The sequence below is a fragment of the Dermochelys coriacea genome, chromosome 1 (genome assembly GCF_009764565.3).
Source record: "Dermochelys coriacea isolate rDerCor1 chromosome 1, rDerCor1.pri.v4, whole genome shotgun sequence".
Classification (NCBI taxonomy): domain Eukaryota; kingdom Metazoa; phylum Chordata; order Testudines; family Dermochelyidae; genus Dermochelys; species Dermochelys coriacea.
In genome coordinates, this window is record NC_050068.2 from 39264509 (window position 1) to 39281901 (window position 17393).

At 40.8% G+C, this 17393-nt stretch overlaps 1 protein-coding gene across 36 annotated transcripts in view; it reads left to right on the forward strand.

Annotated features, from left to right (window-relative positions):
- Positions 1 to 17393, forward strand: part of ZMYM2 (zinc finger MYM-type containing 2) — a 190509-nt gene that overhangs the window by 20284 nt on the left and 152832 nt on the right. For 22 of the 36 annotated variants that reach the window (XM_043504246.1, XM_043504261.1, XM_038420584.2 and 19 more), the window contains exon 3: positions 15893 to 15974. The gene's annotated coding sequence lies outside the window, so the exon portion shown is untranslated. Of the gene's footprint in view, positions 1 to 6349; positions 6600 to 15892; positions 16005 to 17393 lie in introns of all 36 variants that reach the window. The other 14 variants (XM_038422318.2, XM_038420672.2, XM_038421721.2 and 11 more) reach the window with 3 other exon arrangements.

The window sequence follows — 17393 nt, forward strand, 5'->3', positions numbered from 1 at the left end:
AAAATACATTTACTTGATTTTGTTAGAAAAACAAATTATATAAAAGGCACAATTTTATTTTAATCTGTAAGGGTAATTAACAATTGGAACAATTTACTAAGGGTTGTGGTAGAGTCTCCATCACTTGAAATTTTTAATACAAGATTTGAATGTCTTTCTAAGACAACTTTGAGCTTGATGCAGGAATTAATGGGTGAAATGTTATGGCCAGTGTTTTGCAGGAAATCAGTTCTCTCTGGTCTAAACATTTATTATACTAATACACATGCCATCAAGTTTACTATACCTTATGGAGTACTTAGAGATCAGCATTAAGAGAACTAAACATATACATATTTGCTGTGTGTTTAAAAAAATCATATAACGCCCTCATTTATACTTCTGGAAGCCTACCTGTTTGTCCTTCATTTTTCAGTTTATAAACTGGGGAGTCAGTTGCATAATCCAAGTCCTTGCCAACCGAAGAATGCAGCTGCAAAAACCTGTCTTTCCTGACACTCTGACCCCATCCATCTTCTCCTCAGATTCCTTCATTAGTTTCCTGTTGGTCTTAACATCTGTGAGTCTATGTCTGATGCTAAATCCAGAAGAAACCCTCATGATCATTTAGTTGGACCTGATACACATTGTGGACCAGAGAACCTCACCCACCCCACTCCTGTAATAGCCCATAAACTCTGGTTGAGTTACTGAAATCCTCAAATCATGATTTAAAGACTTCAAGTTACAGAGAATCCATCCTTTACACTAGTTTAAATCTGCAAGCGACCTATGCTCCATACCGTAGAAGAAGGCTAAGGACCCCCTGTCCCTCAGGGTCTCTGCTAATCTGACCCCAATATGATCAGTTAGGTCCTGAGCATGTGGGCAAGACCCAGCAGCCAGACACCTGGGGAGGAATTCTCTGTAGTAACTCCGAGCCCTCCCAATCTAGCATCTCCTCACCGGCCGTTGGAAATATTTGCTGCTAGCAGTTGCAGATCGGCTACATGCCATTTTAGGCAGTCTTATCATACCATTCCCTTCATAAACTTATCAGTCTTGAAGGCTGTTCCAGAATTTCACTCCTCTAACGATTAGGAACCTTTTTCTAATTTCAAGCCTATACTTTTTGATTGCCAGTTTATATCCATTGCTTCTTGTGTCCACATTGGTGCTTAACTAAACTCCTCCCACTCTGATTTATCCCTCTGATGTATGTATGGAGAGCAATCATCTCTCTCTCCAGCCTTCTTTTGGTTAGGCTAAACAAGTCAAGCTCTTCGATTCTCCTCTCGTAAGGTAGGTTTTCCATTCCTCTCATCATCCTTACACTCATGGACAGTGACACCAAACAGCCTGCCCCTCAACTTCTATGCTTTTGTCTTTCTGCTGGTAATCTCTCCCCCCTTTGTTGCCTGACTGACCTGCTTTCTTTGTGCTGGCATCTCACTGTTGGCTCCAGGCCTTCTTCCATGTGGTCCCTTATATCAAGGAGTCCCTCCCTTATCCAGTTTGGTATGCAAGCATCCTGATGTGGGGTATGCCTGCCATGTAGTGCCCCCTATTTGCCAAGGGCAGCACTACTGGCTTTTCCTGCCTGAGTTTCCTTCCCTGAGGTGGGTCTTTTGGGCACATCTGGGTCTGTGCTGGAGAGGTGTCTTAGCCCTCCAGCCAAGTCACAAACAAACGTAGCCCCCCACATCCCTCAATATCAAAAGACCAAAAAGAAGTTCTTTTGTCCTTTGGGGAGGGATTCTCTGCAGCCCCCTTCTGGGGCCCTGTTCCCAGCTCTTTTCTGGGCTACCTTTTTAAAAGTCTTTCTGCCTTGGGTAGAGCACTCAGTCCTCTGGCTCCCTTGGAGAATTGTTCTCAGCCCCTCCTGGGCTTTGTTCTTTGAGTCCTTCTGTGCTCTGTACAAGAGCATTGGCTCCAAGCTGGTTCCCTTGGCATACTGCTCTTCTGTAGACCTTAGCTCAAAGTCTTCCATATGATCCTATCTGCTATGTGCTCCCACTCCCCAGATTGATCTTTAGTCCTTTTTATAAGGTGCAGATATTCATTAAACTACTACCTGACCCTCTTTAGTCCCACCCCTCCAGGCTGGGAAGCTGCTAATTTAATTATGGCATGGATGCGGCTGGCCTATCTCCCCTTAAAGGGGCCAGTAATTCTGTGACACACACTCTTAAATCTCTCATTTAAAACTCACGCCTTATCAGTGTCCTTTCCTCCTTAGTCCTCTTATCTGATCAGTGTTACCATTCTAGAAAATATCCCAAACAGTTGTGGGCACATGATATACTTAACAGTTTTTGTTGCTTCCCTTTTCTTCTGTTTGTGTTTATCTGGTTTTTAAACTCTTGATGGTGGTTTTCATATTTCTGGCACACAGTTGGCATTATACAAATGACATGGTTTTGAATTAAGTCCTGTTGATTCATATTATACTTTAGCCTATTGCTAGGAGTGGGGGTTTTGATTTTGTCCATATGAGGATCCTTGAAACTGATGGTGTTCACAGTTATGAAAGGTAGTATAGTATCTTTCTCCAATTCTATGTCAAAGTAACTTTTCCTTCTCTGTGCTCATTGAACCAATGGGAAAAGGTCTAGGCAATGTGTAAAGCTTCAGAACACCTTATGCTTCAAGACATCCCATAGAGAAAGGTGGTCTCAGACCAGTCTGCAGCAGATGGGTTTCCATATAATTACTGTCATAACTCATAATCTCATAGATAGTTGTAACAGACGCTGAGAACTGAAAGGGGCATGAAAGCTGCACTATTTGTCTCTTCTTTCAAGTTGTTCCCTTTCTTAAGTTATTTAACTGAAGCATGTGAGCCAATCCTTCAGAATATCTTCTTGACACATGGAGACAAAACCCAATTATCTAGATAATGAACCCAGGAGGGTTTCACACAAAGCCATTGCATCTTTTTATTTTTTAATCGATTGGCCACTTGTCCTTACCTCATAATATATGGTTTTATATCATAGGAGTGCAATGAGGACATCTCCCTTGTTAGTGGCTGAATGAGAAGAACCTCAAAAATTCTCTGAATCACCAGACTGGGTAATAGTGACCACTGAAAGCAATATGCATGGCTGAAGAGTACATCTTGTGCTTCAGAGTTGGCCAAGAGTGTTCTGAGATTCACAATTATAAAGACAGAAGGGAACATTGGTATTATCTAAGCTGACCTCCTGTATAACACAGGCCACAGAACTTCTCTGAAATATGCTCTAGTTCAAAAAGGAATTTTCTTTTTAGGAAAACATCTGATCTTGTTTTAAAAGTTGCCATAGATAGAAATCTTACCACAACCCTTGGCAAATTGTTCCAATGATTAATTACCATCACCATTAAAATTGTCTGCCTTATTTACGGTCTGACTTTTTCTAGCTTCAACTTTCCGCCACTGGGGCTTGTTTTACCGCTGTCTGCTATATTGAAGAATAAATTATCAAACTTCTGGTCTCTGTGTAGATGCTTACAGATTGTGATCTGTTTCTTAAGATGAATAGATTGCGCTCTTGAGTCTTTCATTATAATGCATGTTTTCCAATCCTTTAATTCAGTGGTTCTGAAACTTTTGTACTGGTGACCCCTTTCACACAGCAAACCTAAGAGTGTGACCCCCTTATAAATTAAAAACACATTTTTAAAAATATTTAACACTATTCTAAATGCTGGAGGCGAAGCAGGGCTTGATGGTGGAGGTTGACAGCTTGCAACCCCCCATGTAACAACCTTGCAACCCCCCTGAGGCAGGGGTGGCCAACCTATGGCTCCGGAGCCACATGTGGCTCTTCAGAAGTTAATATGCGCTCCTTGTATAGGCACCGACTCCAGGGCTGGAGCTACAGGTGCCAACTTTCTAGTGTGTCGGTGGGGGGGTGCTCACTGCTCAACCCCTGGCTCTGCCACAGGCCCTGCCCCCACTCCACCCCTTCCCACCCCCTCCCCTGAGTTTGCTGTGCCCTAACTCCTCCCCTTCTCCTCCTGTATGCCATGAAACAGCTGATGGGGAAGAAGGGGAAGGTGCTGATTGGCGGGGCTGTTGGTGGTGGGCGGGAGGTGCTGGGAGTGGGGTGGGGGAGCTGCTGATGTATTACTGTGGCTCTTTGGCAATGTACATTAGTAAATTCTGTCTCCTTCTCAGATTCAGATTGGCCACCCCTGCCCTGAGAAGTCAGGACTCCCAGTTTCAGAACCTCTGCTGTAATCATTATTGTGGATTTTCTCTGAACTCTTTCCAGTTTATCAGTATCTTTCTTGAATTGTAAACATCAGAACTGGACACAAAGTTCTAGTAGTGATTTTCATCAGTGCTAAATGTAGGCAGTGTAGCCTTCCTAGTCCTCCTTCAGATTTCCTCATTTTATATATTAAAACAAAACCAAACTTTCTCAAATAGCTATCTGACTTTAGGCAACATGGATTGATCCAGCCTCCTTTAGCCTTATAAATGATCTTAGTTCAAATTTCTGATTTTGTCACAAGTGAAATAGTTTGGTGGTCTCACTTTTTTTAATCTTCTGGCTTCTTGTCTGTTTCTGACTCTCACACGCGCGCGCATACATGCTCCCTCTTTCCCTAAATTTGGAAATGCCAGAATTAAGGTTTCCTTTACAATCTTAATACAGCCCCTTTATGCATGTGCATTGTGATGGTCTTTAATTGCATGATCACCTTTTTATTTTTTTCCCTGGGTCTCCTGCCTTATTCTGTGCTCTAGGAGTGAATCAGGGTTGTGTAGTGAATGAGACTGTAGGATCTCTGCTGCATTTGTTGTTTTCCCTAGCCTCATCCTGAGAAAAGGATGAACCATTTTAGTTCAAACTTAAACATCAGCCTGAGGCAGACACTCAGCATGGAAAACTTCACCCTGGACGGTTGGTTTTGCAAAGTTGTATGCCTCTAACAGGATATTTATAATGGAAGGTGTTGGGTAAACTGAGCTGTTGGGCTGCTACTTCTGCTACCTATAAAGATATATTTAAAATTTGTCTGTCTTGATAGTCTGCTCGGAGGATAAGAGTTGCATAAGGTGATCCAGGGTTCATTTCCAGTTGCAGGATTAACTTTTACATGTGAAATGACTACAAACACGGATGGCTTTGCAGTTCTAAAGTACAGTGTGACTCCCCTTTTTATGTTAATTGCTTATTGGTAATTGATGAACAGTACTACTTATGAGAGAGGACTAAATGATTGGGGAAATGGAATATGGAGTCTTTCACCTCCTTATTCAATAATGTCTAGGGCTGTGTCAGTGACCATCACTGGCATATAACATCTGTTTGGCCATGTGAAATGAATAGTTTCAGTTCGCTTTCCTAGAAGACTGTAATCCATGATGTGTCACCATCTTAGTGGATTCTCTCAAGTATCTGGAAAGAAAGGAATTTGGAGACTGAACTGTCCTCTGGTTCTTGGAGGTGATCTCACCAGAGCAGTTATGAAGTGTATCTAGAAGTTAAAATGTAGTGGCACTGTTCATGTTTATCTGGGTAGGGGTGACCCATAATTCCCATTTCTAATGCTCTTGTTTAAATACCTCTTTGTTATTCCTAGGTCTGTTTCTGTTTTAGACCATTCATTTATTTTCCTTTAAGTTATAATGCCTATATTTAATCAAGATGGATCAAGTAGCAGCTCAGCCTCTTCCTATGCCTTCAATTCAGCACGAGAGAAGCCAGCAACTCACTGAAGTTTACAGATGGGTTTCAGTCACTCTGTGTTTCTCTCGGATTCTGTTGCCTTTTTTGTGCTTTCTCCTCTTGTCATGTCTCTAACACCGTGGTTCTCATCCACCATATCTGTTGATTCTTCTTTGCTGCTTCTCCTCTTTCTGTCTTTCAACCCAGAGTGGGTTCAGGTTTTGTCACTGCTCTTTCCTTGGAAATCTCTTCTCTAACTGCTGTGGAATCTTCTAGTTTCATCATTCTGTTTCCTGCTGCCGTTAAAGGGGTGTTACCAAAATGTTCTGCTTGATATTTGAATAGCAGTAGCTGGCAAGAATAATTTTGTTGTTTTATCCCATTACATATATGCTACTTACAGATAGAAGACTTCCGGTTCTAGCTGACCATGGCTTTTCATGGCTAAATGTATTGAGAGTGGGGAAAATACACGCTTTAATGTGATTAACATGGCTACCGTGGACTAATTTTGTGTCTATACTAGAATTTTCATCTACTTTGACCAAACTTGCCAAACACTGCTTGTTCCCTTCAACTGATGTTAAAAGTGATTGTGCTATTTGTGTGGGTCAGAGTCAAAAGTTAAACATTGTGATAGAATTAAGGGGTGTGGCATGCTTTGCTTCAACAGGCGTTGAGTGCTGTTGATCCTGTTCACACAGGGAGACAGCCATTTCAACACTGACTGAGAGGGAGCACCAAGGGATGAAGCTGTGTTGGGTGTCAGTTGTTCAAATATACTTGAAAGCCCAGTTTGGATACAGCTCCGGACTACTGCATTCATACATCGCACTTGACATTAGCGGTGCAATAAAGACAAATTTAATTGTGCATACTACAGGCAGTCTGCAAAGGCATCAAGATATTCAAAATACCATGAAGTTCATGATCACTTTACTTCTCAGCTTCCCAGTGAGCATCACTTTTTGCTTTTTTTTAAGTAGTTAATCTTTTGAATCAAATTGATACCTGGTTGATAGAATTGCTTTGAAGTATTTTCATTGCGTAGGCTTACCCATTTATTTTGCTGTTCTACAGCTTCCCTGTATTTTTGCTATTTACGTTTTTGTTAAGTTTATTTTGGCGTATGACCACCTGTGTGTCCATCATATGCTCTGGATGTTTATTGTATATATTAACATAAAATAAATCTCTAACTTAATGGATTCTTTCAATCCATTTCACTCCCTAAAAGCCTAGGGAAAAGATGAGTTTTGCAGCATGTCCAAACTTCTCAGGTATGGGAGCAAATTCCAAAGTCAAGGTGGTCTTGCAGAGAACTTTCCATCTTGTTTATAAAGGAGGGTGATGAAGCACCTCTATTAGACTCAACTGGGGTTGTACTGCATGAGGAAAGATCCATGCCATTTACAAATAGATAGGCAGCATGGATAAAGACTCAATTTTCTAAATTTGGTTTTAAAACTCAGATATTTTTTGTTTGCATAGTTCTAGTTTTTTCCTGTCTTTCTATTTTATAGTATTTAGTTGCTAAGATGAATGTTTTCTACTTTTTAGTTTCCCAGCTGTTAGTAGAATTTAGGATTTTACATAGATAACTTTTTCCTAAGAATTTTCATGCTTAAAATGCTGTGCGTGTTGAAAAAGATAAATCCGGTGTTTCATTAACTTTCATTATCCTTTCAGTGAAAACAATACAAGTTCATGCTATGCTTGCGTTCATCACCATCTTTCAGTATATTGAACTGTCACAAGTCAAGAAAGCTGAAATTCTTTGCTTTCATCAGTGTTTGCAGTTTGAAGTCAATGAAGCTTGCTTTTGAAAACCATACCTATAGGCTCCTAAACCCATATTTAAGCACCTAAATTTAGGCTTCTATTTTTTTGAAAGTTTTGGCCAGTGTTTTTAAAAAGTTAACTTCTGTGTATGGAAAGTAAGAATAACACTTGTTAATTCTGGAGCAATTTTGATTTGAAATATCAAACGTTTTATGGCATTAACACTTTTTAGAATAAAAATACAACTTTATCCCTGGTGGTGCAAACACTTATTATGCACATGCTTAACTTTAAATATATGAGTAGTTCCATTGAAATCCAATAGGGCTATTCATGTGGCTAAAGTTACATAGTTGCTAAAGGAGGACTCAAGGACGATAAGGCCATTGTGGAGAAACTAAATGAATTGATTGCATCGGTCTTCACGGCTGAGAATGTGAGGAAGATTCCCAAACCTGAGCCATTCTTTTTAGGTGATAAATCTGAGGAACAGTCCCAGATTGAGGTGTCATTAGAGGAGGTTTTGGAACAAATTGATAAAATTTAATAGTAATAAATCACCAGGACCAGATGGTATTCACCCAAGAGTTGTGAAGGAACTCAAATGGAACTACTAACTGTAGTCTGTAGCCTATCACTTTTAAATCCGCTTCTGTCCCAAATGACTGGAGGGTAGCTAATGAGATGCCAATTTTTAAAAAGGGCTCCAGAAGTGATTCCAGCAATTACAGGCTGGTAAGCCTGACTTCAGTATCAAGCAAACTGATTGAAACTGTAGTAAGGAACAAAATTGTCAGACGCACAGATGAACATAATTTGTTAGGGAAGAGTCAACATCGCTTTTGGAAATAATGCCTCACCAATCTACTAGAATTATTTGAGGGAGTCAACAAGCAATTGGACAAGGGGGATCCAGTGGATATATTGTACTTAGATTTTTCAGAAGGCCTTTGACAAGGTCCCTCACCAAAGTCTCTTAAGTAAAATAAGCTGCTATGGGATAAGAGGGAAGGTCCTCTCACGGATTGGTAACTGGTTAAAAGATAGGGAAGAAAGGGTAGCATAAATGGTCAGTTTTCAGAATGGAGAGGTAAATAGTGGTGTCCCCCCAGAGGTCTGTACTGGGCCCAGTCCTATTCAACGTATTCATAAATAATCTGGAAAAAGGGGCAAATAGCGAGGTGGCAAAATTTGCAGATGATGAGATAGTTAAATCCCAGGTAGATTGTGAAGGGCTACAAAAGGATCTTTCAGAACTGGGTGACTGGGCAACAAAATGCCAGATGAAATTCATTGTTGATAAATGCAAAGTAATGAACATTGGAAAACTTAATCCTAACTATACATATAAAATGATGGAGTCTAAATTAACTGTTACCACGCAAGAAAGAGATCTTGGAGTCGTGGATAGTTCTCTGAAAACATCCACTCAATATGCAGCGGCAGTCAAAAAAGCGAACAGAATGTTGGGCATCATTAAGAAAGGGATAGATAATAAGACAGAAAATATCATATTGCCTCTATATAAGTCGGTGGTATGCCCATACCTTGAATACTGTGTGCAGATGTAGTTGCCCCATCTCAAAAAAGACGTATTGGAATTGGAAAAGGTTCAGAAAAGGGCAAAAATTATTAGTGGTATGGAACAGCTGCCGTATGAGGAGAGAGTAATAAGATTGGGACTTTTCAAATTGGAAAAGAGACGACTAAGGCGGGGGATGTGATAGAGGTCTATAAAATCATAACTGGTGTGGAGCAAGTAAATAAGGAAGGGTTGTTTACTCCTTCTCCTAACACAAGAACTAAGGATCAAACGAAATAAATAGGCAGCAGCTTTAAAACAAACAAAAGGAAGTATTTTTTCACACAATGCACAGTCAACCTGTCCTTGCCAGAGGATGTTGTGAAGGACAAGACTATAACAAGATTAAAAAAACTAGATAAATTCATGGAGGACAGGTCCATCAGTGGCTATTAACAAGAGTGGACTGGGATGGTGTCACTACCCTCTGTTTGCCAGAAGCTGGGAATAGGCGACGGGATGGATCACTTGATGATTACCGGTTCCATTCATTCCCTCTGAAGCACCTGGCATTGACCACTGTCGGAAGACAGGATACTGGGCTAAATGGGCCTTTGGTCTGTTCCAGTATGGTCGCTCTTATGTTTCAATATTTTTTTTTTTATTTTTTGCCTATAACAGTTTTGTGAATTTCAAATATCCTACTAATAACGTTTTGACAGATTTGGGAATGACTGTATGAAATTCTGAACTCCATTTTGTTGTGAGAACACCTTTTCTTTTTAGAGGCTCCGCTTTGCACTGTAATCTTCATTTAGGTGTGTGTGACCTTCATGACCTATTGTAACCTTCCTTGTGGATTAGAGCGGTGGTTCTCAAACTGTGGGTTGCAACCCCATTTTAATGGGGTCGCCAGGGCTGGCTTTGACTTGCTTCAGCCCTGGGTGTCAGGGCTCAGGTTACAGGCCCCCTTCCTGGGGCTGAAGCCCTTGGGCTTTGGCTCCCTAGCCAGAGGAGGTGGGGCTTTGGCTTTGCCACCCCTGCCCCCCGGGATGGCGAGGCTTGGGGGGGGGCCCAGGCTTCGGTCCCCCCCCCCCCCGGGGTCCTGTAGTAGTTTTTGTTTTCAGAAGGTTGCGCTGCAATGAAGTTTGTGAACCCCTGGATTAGAACATCCATTTTGTAGTAGAGGACTAGTTGAATTACTATTTGGGAAGCTGATACAGAGCAGTCTATCAATATGGTCTCTGATTTACTGGCCCGTATACAAGAATAATGAAAATTCTACACAGAAGCTTGGCTGGGAGAAGGGGCTGGAGTTCCTCAGACTGGGCATACAGCTAAAATGGATCAAAGATTATATTTAAGGGGTGATGTTCACAGACATCTGCTAGAAGACCAGGCCAGATGGCAGGAAGGACTGTCTAGCTGAAGGATGTTGACCAAATCCAGCAGTTATAGGCAGAGTGAGATCAGAGAAGAGTGGTGGGCTGCCTTTGGGATTTTGTTTTTTCAAAGACCTGTAACCATGTAGTGCTGTTAAGAGTAAAATGCTTGTGGTTAAGAAATTCCTTTGCTAAGCCTGTATTCTTCGATTGCCTGTCATGTTAACCTGAAGGGGTTAATGGGGAAGATCAGAGCACCTGCAGCGAGGTGACACTCTGAGGGATCCGTTTTAGAAGCAGCTGGTGACACATGTATAAGCATTTGGAAGAGTTGAGGCACTGATTCTGGTGTGTAAGGCAGTTGGGCTACAAAGCCCAAAGTCCCAAGAGAGGGGTGCTAGGGTCTTTTAAGGTCAGAGGTATGCACCAGGGAACTGTCCTGAGAGACCCAGAGCTTGAACATAAGAATGGCCATACTGCATTAGACCAATGGTCTGTCTAGCCCAGTATCCTGTCTTATGACAGTAGCCAATGCCAGGTGCTTCAGAAGGAACAGCCAGTCATTGAGTGATCCCATCCCCTGGGAGTGGACGACACTCCCAGCTTCTGGCAAACGGGCTAGGGACACTCAGAGCATAGTGTTGCATTCCTGACCATCCTGGTTACTAGCCATTGATAGAGAATAGCCAATGGCTATTCTCAATGAACTTAGCTAGTACTTTTTTTGAACCCTGTTAGAATCATAGAATATCAGCATTGGAAGGGATCTCGGGAGGTCATCTAGTCCAACCCCCTGCTGCTCAAAGCAGGACCAATCCCCAATTTTTGCCCCAGATCCCTAAATGGCCCCCTCAAAGATTGAACTCTCAACCCTGGGTTTAGGAGGCCAATGCTCAAACCACTGAGCTATCCCCTTCCCCCTAGTCTTGGCGTTCACAACATCCTCTGGCAAGGAGTTCCACAGGTAGACTGTGTTGTGTGAATAAATAGTTCCTTCTGTTTGTTTTAAATGTGTACTTATTAATTTCATTAGATGACACCCAGTTCCTGGGCTACATGAAGGAGTAAATAACATTTCCTTATTCATTTTCATAGGAATAGAACAAGTTAAAAATTACTAAAGCAAATTAGATATCTTCAAGTCACCCAGGCCCTCATTAAATGCATCTTAGAATACTCAAGGAGCTGACTGAGGAGTCATCTGAGCCATTCGTGATTATCTTTGGAAAGTCATGGAAGGCAGGAGACATTCCAGAAGACTGGAAGAGAGCAAATATCGTGCCCATCTATGAAAAGGGAAATGAGGACAATCCAGGGAATTACAGACTAGTCAGCTTAACTTCTGTACCTGGGAAGATAATGGAGCGAATGATTAAGCAATCAGTTTGCAAATAGTTAGAAGAAAATAAGGTGATAAGTAACAGCATGGATTTATCAAGAACACATCGCGTCAAACCAACCTGATAGCTTTCTTTGACAGGGTAACAAGCCTGTGGATAGGGAGGAAGCAGTAGATGTGGTATATCGTGACTTTAATAAAGCTTTTGATACTGTCTTGCATGACCTTCTCGTAAACGAACTAGGGAAATACAACCTAGATGGAGCTACTATAAAGTGGGTGCAGAACTGGTTGGAAAACTGTTCCCAGTGTTTGCAGATGATCCCATGCTGGAGTTGCAAGTGTTTTGAAGATAGGATTAAAATTCAAAATAATCTGGACAAACTGGAGAAATGGTCTGAAGTAAATAGGATGAAATTCAATGTGGACAATCAGTTGTTGCACATGTACAAAATGGGAAATGACTACCTAGGAAGGAGTACTGTGGAAAGGGATTTGGGGGTTGTAGTGGACCACAAACTAAATATGAATGAACAGCATAACACTGTTGCAAAAAAGATGAACGTCATTCTGGGATGTAGAAGCAGGAGTGTTGTAAGCAAGATGTGAGAAGTAAATCATCTGCTCTACTCTGCACTGATTAGGCCTCAACCGAAGCACTGTGTCGAGTGCTGGGCACCATGTCAGGAAAGATGTGGATAAATTGGAGAGGGTCGAGAGAAGCGTGACAAAAAATGACTAAAGGTCTAGAAAACATGACCTTTGAGGGAAGATTTAAAAAAATATTTTTATTTTCAGTCTGGAATAGACAAGACTGAGAGGGGACATAACAGTTTTCAAGTACATAAAAGGTTGTAACAAAGAGAAGGGAGAAGAATTGTTCTTAACCTCTGAGGATAGGAGAAGAAACAATGAGCTTAAATTGCAGTAAGGGAGGTTTAGGTTGGATATTGGGGGGAAAAATTTGTAACTGTCAGGGTAGTTAAGCACTTGAATAAATTGCCTAGGGAGATTGTGGAATCTCAGTCATTGGAGATTTTTAAGAGCAGTTTAGACAAACACCTCTCAGGAATGGTCTAGATAACACTTAGTTCTGCCATGAGTGCAAGGGACTGGACTAGATGACCTCTCGAGGTCCCTTCCATTCCTATGATTCTATGACTTTCTCCATACCATTCACAATTTTATAGATCTCTATCATATCCCTTTTTAGTCATCTCTTTTCCAAGCTGAAAAATCCTGGTCTTAATTATCTCTCCTCACATGGAAGCTATTCCATAATCCTAGGAAAAGTAACTAGTCACGACTTGGGCTGTGGGGGTGGAGGAGGCTCAGATGACTTACACATGTGGGATCTATTGGTTGTTTACTCACAAGACTGGTGACTGTGCAAAGAGAGGGACTGGGGCAGGTTCTGATGGTGGAATTTTGTAATAAAAAAAAGGCAATTCATCATCAATTTTAATCTAAAGTTAAAATTGATTATTTCAAATTAGTTTTACAAAGCCTAGTTTAAAAATAAATGCTTTAAAAAAATTAAATGAAGGTGATTTAAATTGTTCCACTCTGTAGATAGGTTAAAAATAATGCCCTAAATTTCACCCAGAAACCTTTTGTCAGTCAATGTAGATCCTAAAGCATTTATGTAATACTCCATTTAATGAGTGGACTCTCCTTTTCTGAATAGGTATAGTTTAAGTGGTCTCTTAATAGGCTCAAGTTAGCTGCATTACTGCAGGAGATAGAGGAATAGATAATTGTGGCAAGGTTCATTTGGAAGCAGAATGTAAACAGTGCTCATGGCCACATCCTCCAAGTCCTTTCCTGTATTGAAATGTTGGTTGCATGCTCTGCTAGGTGCCCCAGTATAATTTCTTCCAACTACAGGGTGATGTTTAACATAATGATCATATCACAGCCCATATCTCCTCACTAACTCTTCAAAGGGCCTCATTTGCATGTTGGTCAGGAGGGGCTATACAGTACAGTACATCTATCTCCTTCATAGGAGAGAAGCCTCATAGTAGAAGGTATTGGTGTGGAATTGTAACTTTCTGATCTCTCAAAGATGGGACCACTCCAAACAGAATTCATGCCTGCCAGGTCAATAGGCAAGTTATTGGAACCTCATAGTCAATGACTTCAAAAGCTGCTGACTGATCTGGTGGGCATAGATGTTCTAGGTTCATCCACTGCAAGGAGGAAATCATCGACTAATGCCTTTAAAGCTGTTTCTAGCTCATACCCGTGCTTAAACCCCAATTGGACAGGATAAGGGAAATTAAGAAACCAACTAATAATAATCTCTGGAAAAAGATATTTTCTCGAGTAGGGGCCTCAATAAATTCTTTAAGAATTCCGAGCATGTGCCTTCCACTTATAAAAACCATTAAATCTCAATCAGCAGTGGCTCCAGTAACTACTTGATGGCTTTCAACACTCAGGTAGGGCAAAAGATCCAATTCACGCTGTAGCTTGAAGCTACCCCAAGTACCTTCATAACACTGAGTTTTTACCGTCAGCCTAAATGCCAGATTCAGACTGCACCCAGCTTTATGAATAGAGCATATAAGCGCATGGGACTCCCCATGGTATTAGTACCTTTCTGAGCTGATCCATTTCTCCTCTTCTCTTCCACAAAAAAAACCTAAAAATTAATTCTTTGGACAATATCGGCTTTGACATTGAATGCTGTTTCACAATGCTTTCCTTAAAGAGCTTTTTCCACAATCAGTAACTTCGATTCACAGAGATGGTAGACTGTTTTCTTCTCTACAAAGTTTGGCAATTCTTCTAAAATAAAATGTCAATATTCTTGGGCTTTAAAATAAGAAGAAAATCCAAACATAGCCTTTCAATAAATACAGGCGGCAATTTTACAATCAATGGGGCATAAATGCACTTCAGTTCCTGCTCTTTGAGGTTGTTAGTAATAAGAAATGTTACACATCATGCTATTAAACTGGAAAATTCCTTGACAGCATCATACAGTAAAGCTCTACAATAGGCTAACTCTTTGAGAGAGCCAAACTCAAGAAGGTTCAGACAGTGAAGATGCATAAGAAATGAATGTCATTGGTTAGAAAGAAATGAGAGGAAGCTGAATTAAGGGGATTAAAGTGTTTATGTGATTAGTGGAGCACCTGGTTTCAAGCCTAACTAATATAGCCAAATGGCTTAACAGACCCTAAATGGGCCAACTGAAGTATAACCTGTATGTGAATTGCCTTGACAAACAAATTGTAACAACCTTGTAGTCAAAGGCCAAAATTCAGACCTGGGGAAAGTGGATGCAACTTCATTGAAATTTTTGCAGTTTATGTACCTACACATTGTATAGGCTTGGGAGGATTTGATTTTAATTTATAGATGTTGATAAACATCTGTTTAAGATGATGCACTGAAATTGATGGAATAGAATATTGATTGGATAACAGTTGGCAGGATCTCTCTACAATTTATAAACCTCTTCCTAGCATTGAAAAATCCACACCCCTGAGCAGCGCAGTTATACTGACCTAACCCCAGTGTAGACAGCGCTTTGTCGATGGGAGAGCTTCTCCAGTTGACATAGCTACCGCTTCTTGTGGAGGTGGATTAACTATGCCAAGAGGAGAAGTTCACCTGTAGGTGTAGTAGCATCTTCATTAAAGCGCTTCAGCAGCTGCTGCAGCTTTTTTAAATATAGACTTGCTGTGAGAGCTGCTTGAATTTTAGTACCCTTTGCTTAAAATAATTGCAACTATCTCCACCTGCTTTTAATGAACATGTCCGTGTATCTGTATAGTATCAACTAAAGAGCTCTCCAATTACAAACTGTACCTAGTGTAAAATCTGGAATGGGTACCTTCTGGGAGAGATGACCGCTTCAGTTCCCGACTTTTGGCTAGGACAGTCTAATAGCATAATCAGTTTTATCTATCATCCAGGAACAACTAAGCTGATATTAGTGCATTTTGTTAACATTATGTGATTGAACTGTTACGTAATAGTGGTTTACCCACCCAGAGCACAAATAATTCTAAGTACTATGAGCTGGACAGCACCTCTTATGCAGAAGGATAACACCACTTTTTAAAAGTCTTTCTTAAACACTCTCAGCTGGTGTGAAGGAAACAGACTTGTTATCCTGGTTGGTAAGACTTCGGGCAGTGGGGGTGGGGGAAGAACCTGTTGTTATATATGTTAGGATCATGAGAGTTTATTTTTGGCTCTATTTCAGGACATTTCAACCAAGGGCATCAAGTTAATTGGTATAAGAGGAATAGACCCTACACTGGAGCACTTGAGAGCAACTTATTAAGGTAAACAGGCTGCAGTGGATTTCTGGATGGGTGAGTATTTGGGGGGGAAAAAATACTCCTCACCCCCTTTTTTAAAAAAAAAAAAAAAAAAAAAAAAGCTTGCTTGCAGAAATCCACAGAGACATTTTTCCAGCCTTGAATAATCTTCTGTCATAAAGTACACAAAGATTTGATGGTATCACACATGCAAATTCAGGTATGTGTTTGAGTATATTGTCATGGAGTTATCTTTGAGACTAACAAATTTATTTGAGCATAAGCTTTCGTGAGCTACAGCTCACTTCATTGGATGCGTTCCTCAGAGACGTCGAAAATAAGATTCTAGGTCGCCACAGAACTGTATCATGTTCGTGGGGGTGGAGGGGCAAAAGGAGAGGCCTCGAGATAGGACAGATTCTTCTGCTGGGCTAAGACTATAGTTGGATAGATTAACAGTATTGCTGGGTTGGTTAAGGGAACCACTGTTGTGGCCCCTTGTGGCATATAGTAGTTTCGAGAGTTTAGTGTCCTTTTTCTTTTGTAGAGAAGCAAAGTGTGTGTTGTAAATGGCTTGTCTATTTTTTGTAAAGTCCAGCCACGAGGAAGTTTGTGTGGAAGGTTGGTTTTTTTATGGGAGTATCCAGTTTTGAGAGCTCATTCTTAATCTTACCCTGTTTGCTGTAGAGGATGTTGATCAGGTGGTTCCACAGTTTCTTTGAGAGTGTGTGGCACAAGCTATCAGCATAGTCTGTGTGGTATGTAGATTGCAGTGGATTTTTTACCTTCAGTCCTTTTGGTATGATGTCCGTCTGTTTGCATTTGGAAAGGAAGATGATGTCTGTCTGTATCTGTACGAGTTTTTTCATGAAGTTGATAGATTTCCACTCCATACGTCTAAATTCAGTGCCTTGCATAATGACAGGTTTCAGAGTAGCAGCCGTGTTAGTCTGTATTCGCAAAAAGGAGTACTTGTGGCACCTTAGAGACTAACAAATTTATCTGAGCATAAGCTTTCGTGAGCTACAGCTCACTTCATTGGAGAATGCATCCGATGAAGTGAGCTGTTGCTCACGAAAGCTTATGCTCAGATAAATTTGTTAGTCTCTAAGGTGCCACAAGTACTCCTTTTTGCGAATACAGACTAACACGGCTGCTACTCTGAAACCTGGCGTTATCTTTATATTCTTCCCAATGCTTGCAGCAGCACCAATGCAGTTCATTTACCAACAGCTGCTGTGAACTCTGTTTCTAGTCTGTCCTTTCCATTGGCCCTGATTATATATTTAGTCTTGTATAATATCTAAAAGAAAATAGCCAGGGCTAAAGTTTCTTTTGGCTTATTAAAAATACAATTGTACTCCTGCCAGTATCTACAAGAATAAACCCAGCAGCCTCCCCAAAATCACAGAATAACCATCTGAAAACAAAATGCCATGTGTG